This window comes from Sus scrofa, chromosome 13, assembly GCF_054392235.1.
Source record: "Sus scrofa isolate SSC_HxYL_T2T_F1_AM1 chromosome 13, Sscrofa_HxYL_maternal_Yorkshire_Landrace_v2.0, whole genome shotgun sequence".
NCBI classification, from domain to species: Eukaryota; Metazoa; Chordata; class Mammalia; order Artiodactyla; family Suidae; genus Sus; species Sus scrofa.
In genome coordinates this window covers 62,401,287-62,414,936 of record NC_139395.1, presented here as the reverse complement: position 1 = coordinate 62,414,936, position 13,650 = coordinate 62,401,287, and positions in this window count along the sequence as shown.

Genomic DNA, 13,650 nt, shown 5'->3' with positions numbered 1-13,650 from the left:
CTACCCGAGGGGCTTTGCCCGTGCTGTTCCCTCTGCCTGGAACTCTGTCTCCCAGACAGCTACCTGCTCCACTCTCACTTCCTTCAGGTTTCTGCTCAGATAGGAACTTAGCCAGGAAGACTTCCTGGACCCCTTTATGCAAAATTACAGTCCCAACTCAGGGCATTATTATTCTCTTTTTCTCACCCTGCAAATCATCTATACTATCCAAAGACTATTTTCTTCATTTTTGTAGTGCACCGCTGAAATGTAAGCTCCATAAGAACAGAGCCTTTGTCCATTTACTTGTCTACTTTTTCCCTAGAAGCTCACCTGCCTGATAGGTGTTAGGTGCCCAATATACATATATTTACTTATGGCTATACCTGTGGCACATGGAGGTTCTCAGGCTAGGAGTCAAATCAGAGCTGCAGCTGCAGGCCTACTCCACAGCCATGGCAACTCAGGATCTGAGTAGCATCTGCGACCTACACCCCAGCTCACAGCAACACCGGATCCTTAACCCAGTGAGTGAGGCCAGGGCTCCTCATGTAGACAACATCTGGTCCTTAACCTTCTGAGCCACCATGGGAATGCCCAAGAAATATTCATTGAATGAAGGGCTGAACCAGTACCTAGTGCTTAGCAAACTGTTCTCACATAGCAGGCACTCAGTTAATATGTTTGAGTGAATGAAAGCCTGAATGAGGAGTTCCTGTCGTGGCACAGTGGTTAACGAATCCGACTAGGAACCATGAGGTTGTGGGTTCGGTCCCTGGCCTTGCTCAGTGGGTTAAGGATCCGGCGTTGCCGTGAGCTGTGGTGTAGGTTGCAGACGTGGCTCAGATCCTGCGTTGCTGTGGCTCTGGCGTAGGCCGAGGGCTACAGCTCCGATTTGACCCCTAGCCTGGGAACCTCCATATGCCGCAGGAGCGGCCCAAAGAAACAGCAAAAAGACAAAAGAAAAAAAAAAAGCCTGAATGAAAAAATATAGGTGCTGCTAAAACAAATACAGGACATTTGACCTAGTTGGAGGAGTCATATGAGGTATAGTGTATGAACTGGGGGCTTCAGCCATTTTGATTGTGTTAAGCCAACATAGACAGGCCTCAGGGACACTGGGGGTTCATTTCAGACCACCTCAATAAAGTGAATATTGCAATAAAGCAAGGTGCATGAAACTTTTCTTTTCCCAGTGCATATAAAAGTTATGTTTGCACCATACTGTAGTCTCTCGCTCTTTTTTTTTTTTTTGTCTTTTTGCCATTTCTAGGGTCAGTCCAGTGGCACACAGAGGTTCCCAGATTAGGGGTCTAATCAGAGCTGCCGGCCTACACCGCAGCTCACAACAACACCGGATCCTCAACCCGCCGACCAAGGCCAGGGATTGAACCTGCAACCTCATGGTTCCTAGTTGGGTTCGCTAACCACTGAGCCATGACAGGAACTCCCAATACTGTAGTCTCTTAAGTATGCAATAGCATTATGTCTAAAAAAAACAATGTACATATCTTATTTTTTAAAAATATATTGCTTAAAAAGTACTAACATCTGAACTTTTTTGCTGATGGAGGGACTTGTCTCCATATTGGTGGCTGCTGACTGGTCAGAGTGGTCATTGCTGAAAGGTGGGGTGGCGGTGGCAATTTCTTAAAATAAGACAAAAGTGAACTTTGCCACACCAATTGACTTTTCCTTTAACAATGGATTTCTTTGTAGCATGCAATGCTATTTGACAGCATTTTCCCCAGAATATGACTTCTTTCAAATGGGAGCCAACCCTCTCAAACCCTGCTGCTGCTTTATCAACAAAGTTTATGTCATATTCTAAATCTTTTGTTATCATTTCAATAATCTTCACACCATCTCCATCAAGAGTAATTTCTGCCTAAAGAAACCATTTTCTTTTCTCATCCATAAGAAGCAACTCCTCATCCATTCAAGTTTTATCCTGAGACTGTAGCAATTCAGTCACATCTTCAGACTCCACTTCTAATTCTAGTTCTCTTGCTATTTCCATCACAGCTGTGGTTAGTTCCTCCACTGAAGTCTGGAATCTCTGAAAGTCATCCATGAAGATTGAAAGCAACTCCTTCCAAACTCTTGTTAATACTGATATTTTGACCTCTTCCCATGAATCACGAATGTTCTTAATGGCATCTAGAATGGTGAATCCTTTCCAGAAGGTTTTATTCATTTATTTTGCCCAGATCTGTTAGAAAATCACTATGGCAGCTGTAGACTTACAAAATATATTTCTTAAATGATAAGACTTGAAAGTGTAAAAGACTCCTTGATGCCTGGGCTGCAGAATGGATAATGTGTTAAGTACGCATTGAAAACAACATGAATCTTGTTGTCCATTTCCATTGGAGCATTTGGTGGCCAGTTGTGCCATCAATGAGCAATAATATTTTGAAAGGATCTTTTTTTTCTGAGCAGTAGGTCTCAGTAGTGGGCTTAAAATATTCAGTTAACTATGTTGTAAACAGATGTGCCATCATCTAGGCCTTGTTATTCCATTTATAGAGTGCAAGCAGAGTAGATTCAGCATCATTCTTAAGGGCCCCAAGATTCTAGAAATGGTAAGTGAGCACTGGCTTCAACTACAAGTCACAGGCTGCACTAGCCCCTAACAAGAGAGTCAGCCTGTCCTTTGAAGCTTTAAGCCAGTTACTGACCTCTCCTCTCTAGCTAAAAAAGTCCTAGATGGCTTCTTCTTCCAATAGAAGGTTCTTTAGCATAGCCGTCTTCACAAATTATCTTAACTGCATCTTCTGGGTAACTTGCTGATGCTTCTACACCAGCACTTGATGCTTCACTCTGTACTTTTAGGTTATAGAAATAGCTTCATTCCTTAAACCTCACGAAGCAACCTCTACTAGCTTCAAACTCTTGTTCTGCAGCTTCTTCACCTGTTTCAACCTTTATAGAATAGAAGAGGGTTAGGACCTGGGTCTGGAGTAGACACTGGCTTAAGGGGAATGTTGTGACTGGTTTGATCTTTTTTTTTGGTCTTTTTGCCTTTTCTAGGGCTGACCCCACAGCATATGGAGGTTCCCAGGCTAGGGACCTAATTGGAGCTGTAGCCACCAGCCTACACCAGAGCCACAGCAATGGGGGATCTGAGCCGTGTCTGCAACCTACACCACAGCTCACGGCAACACCGGATCCTTAACCCACTGAGCAAGGCCAGGGATCGAACCCACAACCTCATGGTTCCTAGTCAGACTCGTTAACCACTGTGCCACAATGGGAACTTCTGGTTTGATCTTCTATCTGGACCACTAATACATTCTCCTTATCAGCAATAAGACTCTCACGTTCTTAACATTCACAGGTTCACTGGAGTAGCACTTTTAATTTCTTTCAAGAACTTTTCCTCTGCATTCACAACTTGGCTAACTGACACAAGAGGCTTGACTTTCAGCACAAGAAGCTCAGCTTTCGACATGCCTTCCTCACTAAGCCTAATCATTTTTAGTTTTTGACCTAAAATGAGAGACGGGGACCCTTCCTTTTCTTTTCTTTTCAGGGCCACACCTGAGGCATATGGAAATTCCCAGGCTAGGGGTTGAATCGGTGCTGTAGCTGCCAGCCTACACCACAGCTCATGGAAATACTGGGTCCTTAACCCACTGAGCAAGGTCAGGGATCAAACCTGCATCCTCATAGATACTAGCCAGGTTTGTACCACTGAACTACAATGGGAACTCCAGGAAACTGTTTCTTTAGAGGTCATTCACTTAGAGGCCACTGTAGGGTTATTAGTTGGCCTAATACCAATACTGTTTTGTCTCAGGGAATGAGGAGGCTCAAGGAGAGTGTGACAGATGGGCAAATGGGTGATCTGTGGATCGGTCAGAACATATACATTTATCAGATAGTTTAACTGTCTTACATGGGCACGGTTTGGTGCACCGCAAAGTAATTACAATAGTATCATCAAAGATCACTGATCACAGATAACCATAATAAATACTATGATGAAAATGTTTGAAATAGTACAACAATTACCAGAATGTGACAGAGACCTGAAGTGAGCAAATGCTGCTGGGAAAATAGAGCCAATAGACTTGCTTAAGGCAGGGTTGCCACAACTTTTTAATTAATAAAGAAACGGGAGTTCCCGTCCTGGCGCAGTGGTTAACAAATCCGACTAGGAACCATGAGGTTGTGGGTTCGATCCCTGGACTCGCTCAGTGGGTTAACAATCCAGCGTTGCCATGAACTGTGGTGTAGGTTGCAGACGTGGCTCGGATCCTGCATTGCTGTGGCTCTGATCCTGCATTGCTGTGGCTCTGGTGTAGGCCAGCAGCTACAGCTCCAATTTGACCCCTAGCCTGGGAACCTCCATATGCCGCGGGAGTGGCCCAAGAAATGGCAAAAAGACAAAAAAAGAAAGAAAGAAAACCACAGTATTTTTGAAGCACAAGACAATGAGGTATGCCTGTATGTCCAATGCCAGTCAAACTTTGTTACAGTTGTTGGTAGCACTAGAATGTTGGAGCAAAGGAATTCCCATCACGGCTCAATGTTAACGAACCTGACTAGTATCCATGAGGATGTGGGTTTGATCCCAGGCCTTGCTCAGTTGGAAACCCTGTTAAATACTTCCCTCCCCAGATATCCATCAGACCCACCTCCTCAATCTTCCTATAGTCACTCAGCTGGCAGCTTTTGTGGTCCTGCAGTTTCTTGTCAAGGACAGAGATTGAAAATTTCCCATAGAGCCATTAACTTCAGGGCTGACCAACTGGAAGCCAAACCCTACAGCAGCTAATTCCCTCTACGTTCCTCTACTCCTAGGAGAGCCTGAGAGGACAAGGAACAGAGTTTAGAGGGCAGGGTTCTAGAAGTTTCTTTCTTTCTTTCTTTTTTTTTTTTTTTTTTTTTTTTTTTTTGTCTTTTTGCCATTGCTTGGGCCATTCCCGCGGCATATGGAGGTTCCCAGGGTAGAGGTCCAACCGGAGCTGTAGCCACCCGCCTACGCCAGAGCCACAGCAACGCGGGATCCAAGCCGCGTCTGCGACCTACACCACAGCTCACAGCAACGCCGGATCGTTAACCCACTGAGCGAGTCCAGGGACCGAACCTGCAACCTCATTGTTCCTAGTCGGATTCATTAACCACTGAGCCACAACGGGAACTCTGAAGTTTCTTTCTCTTACTCACGAAAGGGTGAGTTGTATGGGTGGAGAAATTGAATACCATACAGAGCAAAGAGCACTGTCTCTGAGCTTTGGGAGATGGATTTCCTCTGCCTCTTTAAACGTTTTTGGCCTTTGGGTTACTAATGATACTAAAGGTACTGTATGGTTTCTTCTGGATCCTTGTCAGGATTTGCTCCATAAATTACCTGGGAAGATGCCATATGCAAATACAAGAAGAAACAGCAGTCTTGATATTCATGGTGACAGCTTAGTTAATTCTCAAGGGGAAGGGAAAGAGAAATAGATATCTTTTTTCTTAATAAAGTCTTTCCTAGCAACTCCCACATTCCACAATGGTTTTTACTTGGTGGAAAGTAAGGAGGCAACCTAGAAATTTTAGTAAAGGCAATTTAGCCTAAATTTCAAAAGAACCTCACATGATAGTTAAAGTGGATTGCTAGACTCCTTTGGAGGCTACTTTAAAGATCTGTGCACAGGATAGTGTTCCTGGAATGTAGAAAGCCACATACAGAGATAAAAATACTATGGTTATCAGAGTTCCCTGGTAGTTCAGTGGGTCAAGGGCTTGGTATTGTCACTGCAGTGCCTCGGGTTGCTGCTGCTGTGGTACAGGTTCAGTCCCTGGCCTGTGAACTTCTGTATGCTGAGATCGCTGCAAAATAAATAAGTAAATAAAAATAACTGCTCAAACTCAGATCATCTTGCTTTTTTTTTTTTTTTTTTTTTTTTTTTTGGCTGCCCCTGTGGCATGTGGAAGCTCCCAGGCTAGGGATCAAACCTGCGCCACAGCATCAGCCTGAGCCACTGCAATAACAATATTAGATCTCTTACCTGCTCACCACAAGGAACTCTTTTCTCAGATCACTTGGCTTTTAATATAATGATCATTAGGAAGACTAGCAACACCCAATTCATATATATACAAAGGAAAAAAAGAACAAGGTATGTATTAATCATCATCATCATTATTAGGCTAAGTGACAACTTATATAAAAAATATTTTAATATAACTAACAGCAATAACACACAGTTGATGAATGAGGACAGTGAGTTTCAGGCAGGTTATAAAACTTGCCTAAGCATAACTAGCCATTATGTGACAGCTTACGGCTTTGATTCTAGAGCTGCCAGTTTGGGAAGTCCATGCTTTAAATCAAGATGCTGTACTGAGAACTGCTATTTCATGTAATTTTTTTTTCCCCTTTTTAAGTTGTATTGTGTACCCAAACACATTCTATATTATTTTATCACCTTTTTTTAATGGTGTCAGAGTGGGTTTTTAAATTTTAGGTAAAATTCACATAACATAAAGTTTACGATTTTAACTTTTTTTGGGGGGGGGGGCAACACCCACAGCATTCAAAAGTTCCTGGGTCAGGGATAAACCCATGCCACAGCAGTGAAAACGCTGGACCCTTAACCCACTGTGCCACCAAGAAACTCCAGTCACTTTAAAGTATACAATACAGTGGCATTTAGTACATTCAGTGTTGTGCACCCATTACCACTATTTAGTTCCAGAACATTTTTTTTTTCTTTTTTTTGCCACCCCAAGTCATATGGGGTTCCTAGGCTGGTGATCAGATACGAGCTGCAGTTGCAAACAAAGGGTTTATTTCTTTTTTTTGTTTGCTTCTTTTTTGCTTCTTAATTAATTAATTAATTAATTGTCTTTTTAGGGCTGCACCCACGGCATATGGAGTTTTCCAGGCTAGAGGCTGAATCCGAGCTGTAGCCCCCGGCCTACACTACAGCCACAGCAACTCAGGATCATACCACGGCTCATGGCAACAGTGAGCAAGGCCAGGGATGGAACCTGCATCCTCATGGATGCTAGTCAGATCCATTTCCTCTGAGCCACGTCAGGAACTCCTGGCTTGTTTTTTTAAAGCACTAAGTAATCACCTAATTTGTCTGTGTTCCTATAGTTGGCCAGATTCTATGGGAGAACATCATTCTATCTCTGCATTCTTTCATTTATTCATACATATATTCATTCATTCTTCAAATATGCATTGGGCCCATAGTATATGTTAAGCTGTGGTCAAGAAGCTGTAAACATCAATAGTATTAAAAATCATAAGCCTGGGGAGTTCCTACTGTGGCACAGCGGAAACAAATCCAACTAGTATCCATGAGGACAGGATTCATTCCTGGCATTGCTCAGTGGGTTAAGGATCCGGTGTTGCCTTAAGCTGTGGTGTAGGTGACAGAGGCGGCTCAGACCAGAGTTGCTGTGGCTGTGGCATAGGCCAGCAGCTGTAGCTCCAATTTGACCCCTAGCCTGGGAAATTCCCTGTGTCTCGGGCATGGCCCTAAAAAAAAAAAAAAAAATCATAAGTCTGGAAGCAGAGAAACCTAGGGTCAAATACCAACTGCCACTTCCTAGGTATAAGATCCTGTACAAGATACAAAGTCTCTGCTTCCTCAGTTGTAAAGTGGAACTACCAGTACTCACTGCCTCATAGAGATAATTAAATAAATGCATCGCTGAAAGTATTTACCAAAGCATCCAACAAACTGAGCACTTGCTCAAAATTTGTTAACCACCAAAGATCTAACAAGATAATAAATGCAAAGATTTAGAAAAGCATGATGTGACATATTGTAAATATGTCTCAATGTATTTTGTTTGTTTTTTAACCACTGAAACACATAAAACCACTCTTAGCTTGTAGAGGGGATAGGTTTAGGAGCAAATTTGGCTGTGAGCCATAACCCAAGGAATAGTGCATCATATACAAAAAGGATAAATACAGTTTAATGAAACTTTTCTTTCAATAATACATATAAACGTGTGCATGCATGTATGTATGTGCTAGTGAAACAAAATGGATGTTTTACTCTGAACAGCAATTTTAAAAAATTGAAAATATTAACCTAGAGAAGTGTCTTAGCTATCGGGAGAACAATGTCAGGACATGTCAGCTTGCCTTGGTGGATCACTTAGCTTTAATAGTTTTACATTTTAGTGGCGTCAATACAAAATATAAAGTCATACCAAGATTATAGGTTAAAATAAAATTAATCACTGAAGGGGGAGTTGGGTCTACTCTGAAGAAGAATAATCTGGAATTCCCAATGTGGTACAGCAGAAACAAATTCAACTAGTATGCAAGGATTAGGTTCAGTCCCTTCCCTCCCTCAGTGGGTCCAGGATCCAGCATTGCCGTGAGCTATGGTGTAGTTTGCAGACACAGCTTGGACCGGGTATTGCTACGGCGGTGGCATAGGCTGGCAGCTGTAGCTCCAATTGGACCCTAGCCTGGGAGCTTCCAAATGCCATGGGTGTGGCCCTAAAAAGCAAAATAAATAAGTAAGTAAGTAAGTAACCTGAGACTTGAGAGAGAGAGGAGAAAAAAAAAAAGGAATTGATATCTGCTATCTGTGTAATTTTTTCTCCTATCACTCAGCTGTGAGTAGTCCCAACACTCTCAGAATTCTAGAGGAAAGGTCACAAGATCAAGGTCAAACATCTGAAAAATGCAGATGCTGTGAGTTTGGAAGCAGAAGCATTCCCAAGCTTATGCCAGCTTGTGTATTCACTAAAGCAGGGGGCTAACTTAATAATTAAAACCTCAGTGTCTTCCAGTACTTAGCTTAATACAGCAGTTGTCTGCTGCATGTAAAATCCTTGGGGTACCCAAACTCAGCAAGCTGAATTTCTCAGCCAGGAGAGTCGGGAATGTTCAGAATATAAGCACTCTAAATTTGGATGCCGACTTCCTGGGGGATGTTGCTCATAACCACTCCTGGTTTGGCTAAGCCTCCCCTCACCTGGGCAGCCATCCATAAAAACGAGTTTAAAATTCTAGGAATGTACTAAATCTAGAAAATGAATAATACAATTTGGGGGTCCTCATTCATCTGGCTACAAGATTTTATGGGGAACAGTTCACCAAAGATGAAAGAGTTCAAGGAGCAAGGTTGCTCAGATTCCAGATTGCTGAGTCATTTCCCAAAACTCCACCTAGTATTTGCTGGATCAGCTTTGTGGTGAGCCAGAGTTGTCTTTTATGGAACCATATATTCACACTTTGTGCAACTATAACCATCTGGGAACTCAGTGAATGGCTCCATAAAACACACCTTCGAGTATCAGAATGTGATCATAAAACTGGACTGTTTTCACTTACTAAAATACTATTGGAGGTCCCGTCATGACTCAGCGGAAACGAATCCAACTAGGAACCATGAGGTTGCAGGTTCGATCCCTGGCCTCGCTCAGTGGGTAAGGATCCGGCATTGCTGTGAGCTGTGGTGCAGGTCGCAGACATGGCTCAGATCTGGCATTGCTGTGGCTGTGGCATAGGCCGTTTGGAGCCCTAGCCTGGGAACCTCCATACGCCGTGGGTGTGGCCCTAAAAGGTAAAAAAAAAACCAACCATAAAATACTGTTAAGGTAAATTATAGGAGGAGAAGCAAGAAGTTCTCCAAACAATGGCACCTTTAATTTCTGAAGCCATGTTTGCAAATTACAGTCCTTCCTAATGAGATGTCCTCCAGGATCATCCAGGGCTCCCTGTCATAGAACTTATCCAACACTATTGAACTGGTTTGTTTTCTTGTCTGAGTATTCAATGGGCATCCAATTAGGAGGTAAACTTCCTTCAGCCAAAAAATAGTATATCTTTTAGTTCTATTCCATCAGCGCCTAATAGGAACAAGTATTTAATCAACATTCGCTGAATGAACAAATGAATGAAAACAGTCTACCAACTGTCATGGGCCATCTTCGAATATTTAATTTTCTTTTTTTGCTTAGCTTCAGAAAAACTGATGACTTATTTCAGAATATTTTAAATTTAGGAAGTTCCCCTTGTGGCTCAGCAGGTTATGAACCCAACTAATATCCATGAGGATGCAGGTTCGATCCCTGATCCCACTCAGTGTGTTAAGGACCTGGCATTGCTGTGAGTTGTGGTGTTGGTCACAGGCTCTGATCTGGCATTGCTGTGGCTGTAGTGTAGGCCAGCAGCTGCAGCTCTGATTTGATCCCTAGCCTGGGAACTTCCGTGTGCCACAGATTCGATTCTAAAAAGAAAAAAAAAAAAAAAAAGAATATTTGAAATTGATGTTGTGTAGTTCTCTAAATCACTTGTATTGAACAAGTGTAACACTTGACTGGCTTCCTTTGTGAAGGGTACCATCCTGCACTGTTGCCAGTTTGAGATCTTTAAAATATCTACCAATGTGAGGGCCAACCACTACGGCTTTGATTTAAATCGGATTTGAAGTCTTGGAGCTCTTAGTTAACTGTGAAGAGGTGACCCTGATAGGATCTTGCAAAGGGACCCACCTTAATGAGGTTTCCCTGAGTCCTTTCAAGTCCACACACACTCTGCCAGGCTTGATCAGGCAGGCGATCATGTGTGTGACTCACGTGTGTTTATTCTCAAAGACCCTGAAGGTAGGCAGACTGTCTCTACTCTCTACAATTGAAAGTGAAAGCTCTAATATAGACTGAAATTTCTCTCATTGCTTTTTCCATCTGTTAGTGAAAATCTCCTTTTTCTCAGATTGCTGAACCTGGAAGATGTCAGCTGCACGTGACTATATTTTCTGGCTCGCTGGAGAAGGCCAGTCTATATGTAGTAGGAAAGGATGAGGGCAAAAGAAGAAAAAAAAAAAAAAAAGAGATGGAGAGAGAAAGCTGAGGGCGTTGCTTGAGCCTCTTCATCTAGACTTACTGAAAATGTGTTTCACCTCTAGTCTTGCCAGTTATATGGGGTAATACATTTCCTTTTTTGCTTAGGTTAGTTCATCTAGGTTTCTGTCACTGGCAATCAAAACATCCTAATACAAGTTTCTTTGTGGTGCATTGGGTTAGGGATCTGGCGTTGTCACTGCATCACTGTAGCAGTTTGAGTCACTGCTGTGATGCATGTTCAATCCTTGGGCCAGGAACTTCCACATGTTATAGGGGCAGCCAAAAAAACCCCTCAAAACTATCCTAAATGATTACTTTAGCCCCATTCAGAATCCTAAGTGGTCATTAGTAGGGCATTGGTTAAATACATTTTGGAACATTCCAAGAATGGAATATTATGGAGCTAATGAAAGTGATACGTATAGGTTTATGTTTAACAAATAGAAAACTGATTGTGATGATCATTGTACAACTATAAATGTAATAAATTCATTGAGTAATAAAAAATTAAAAGAAAAGAAAATAAAACTGAGAATATATTGGGGAGTGATAAAAGATAAAAGGATCATTTTATTCCATAAATTAACTATAAATTCTAAATGGGGAGAGAGAGACACACACGAACACATATAGAGACAGAGAGAGAGGAGTTCCCGTCTTGGCGAAGTGGTTAACGAATCCGACTAGGAACCATGAGGTTGCGGGTTCAGTCCCTGCCCTTGATCAGTGGGTTAACAATCCAGCGTTGCTGTGAGCTGTGGTGTAGGTTGCAGACGCGGCTCGGATCCCGCGTTGCTGTGGCTCTGGTGGAGGCCGGTGGCTACAGCTCCGATTGGACCCCTAGCCTGGGAACCTCCATATGCCATTGGAGTGGCCCAAGAAATAGCAAAAAAAAAAAAAAAAAAAAAAAAAAAAAAAAAAGAGAGAGAGAGAGAAAGTTAAGAAAGTTGACTGTGTGGGGGTGTGTATATTTGTATCGGCCAAAGTTCAGAAGGAGATATACCCAAATGTAAAAAGTGTTTGTCTTGTGGTAATATAATTTTGAATGACTTAATTTAATGCTGCCCTCTTACTTATCTATTTTTAAAGTTGTTCTGCAAAAACATATTACTATGACAGAATATTGTAAATCAACAAGATTTTTTAAAAATTTAAAAAATATTTTATAGGGTATTTTTTAAAATACGATCATTCCACTCTTGTATCATTCCTCTCACGATCAGTTCTGTTTCAGTGCAATAAACTGTTAAAAATATACAACAAAAATAAATAAAATATGATAAAATCCTGTATTATTTAAGCATATACCATAAACAAATTACTATATTTTCTTAGAGTTCACAGGAGATGAAAGATACAAATATCTATTATGAAGAAAAATGCAAGTACCATGTTTGCAAGGAATTAATAATATCATCAGGTATATTTTCAGTGGGATTATAGAGGATGATGGATGATGATGCTACATTACAGTTGAACATTTGGGAAATTTTAGGAGTGATTTCCATGATAAATTCTTGGGTTTCTCTTGGTTCCAGGGATCCAACTTCGAATTTCAAATCTTCCTATTACCATTATTTATCTTTTCCGATGGAAGTGAACCAGAACATTAGCCAGGACCAAACTCTCTTCCTGCGGTTCCCCCTGTAGAGAATTAAAATAATAGTTCACTTATGATATCTTGAAAGTTTATAAGAATTAATATTTGACTTATCCTTGCCTATCTAAAAGGACTAAGGAAAGGAGTATTCTAGTCAGAACAAACTACCCATCTGCCACCCTGTGAGCAAAAGAACAAGTTATCAAGTAAATCATAGAAGTGTCTCCAAGAAATGATTTGGAAAGTGGTGGCCTTCACTGTCAATTTCCTTCTGTCTGAACTAAGGGCTTTAGCTTTCTTTGTTGATCTTTTGCCCTAAATCACCAGTTTGGAGTCAGTTACCTCACTGAGTATGAAGCATTTATACTGATGTCTGTAATATACGCCTCTTGATGGCATTCTTTAGAAACAGAAAGATAACCAATTTATATGTCCTCTTTTGACCCACAGTTGACCAACTTATTTCCTATCTTCACATTTGCAGAAAAAAGAGGTAAATTACCAGCTTAGACTGCAATAATGAATTTCTTTACTCACAAGTGAAAACTTTGAAAAGAAACGTAGGAGTTCCTGTTGTGGCTCAGTGGCAATGAACCCCACTAGTATCCATAAGGATGTGGGTCCAATCCCTGGCCCTGTTTAATGGGTTAAGGATCTGGCATTGAAGTGAGCTGTGGTGTAGGTCTCAGATGGGGCTTGGGTCCCATGTTTCTGCGGCTGTGGCATGGGCTAGCAGCTGTAGCTCTGATTCGACACCTAGGCTGAGAATTTCCATATGCCACAGGTACAGCCTTAAAAAGCAAAACAAAAACAACAAACAAACAAACAAAGCATATTGGGGTAAAGAAAAAAAATGCACATTTTATACTTATGGGGTGTTTTTTCCTTCCCTTTACTGGAACTAGCTATATGAAAATAAGATCCTAATTTGTGCAGAGTTTATTCTGTCACAGTTTATTTCTCATCTTCTCATCTACTGTGTTTATTAAGAGTTCACTGTTGGAGTTCCTGGTGTGATGCAATGGGATCAGTGGCATCTCTGGGGCTCAGGGATACAGGTTTGATTCCCGGCCTAGAACAGTGTGTTAAGTATCGGGGCAAAGTTTGCAACTGAGATTGAGATCTGATCCCTGGCCTGGGAACTCCATGTGCTGAAGGTTGGCCAAAACAGAAAAGAAAAAAGAGTTCATTGTTGAAATGCTTCTGCAATAACAATATAAGGATATTTGGCATGTCACCTATACCAC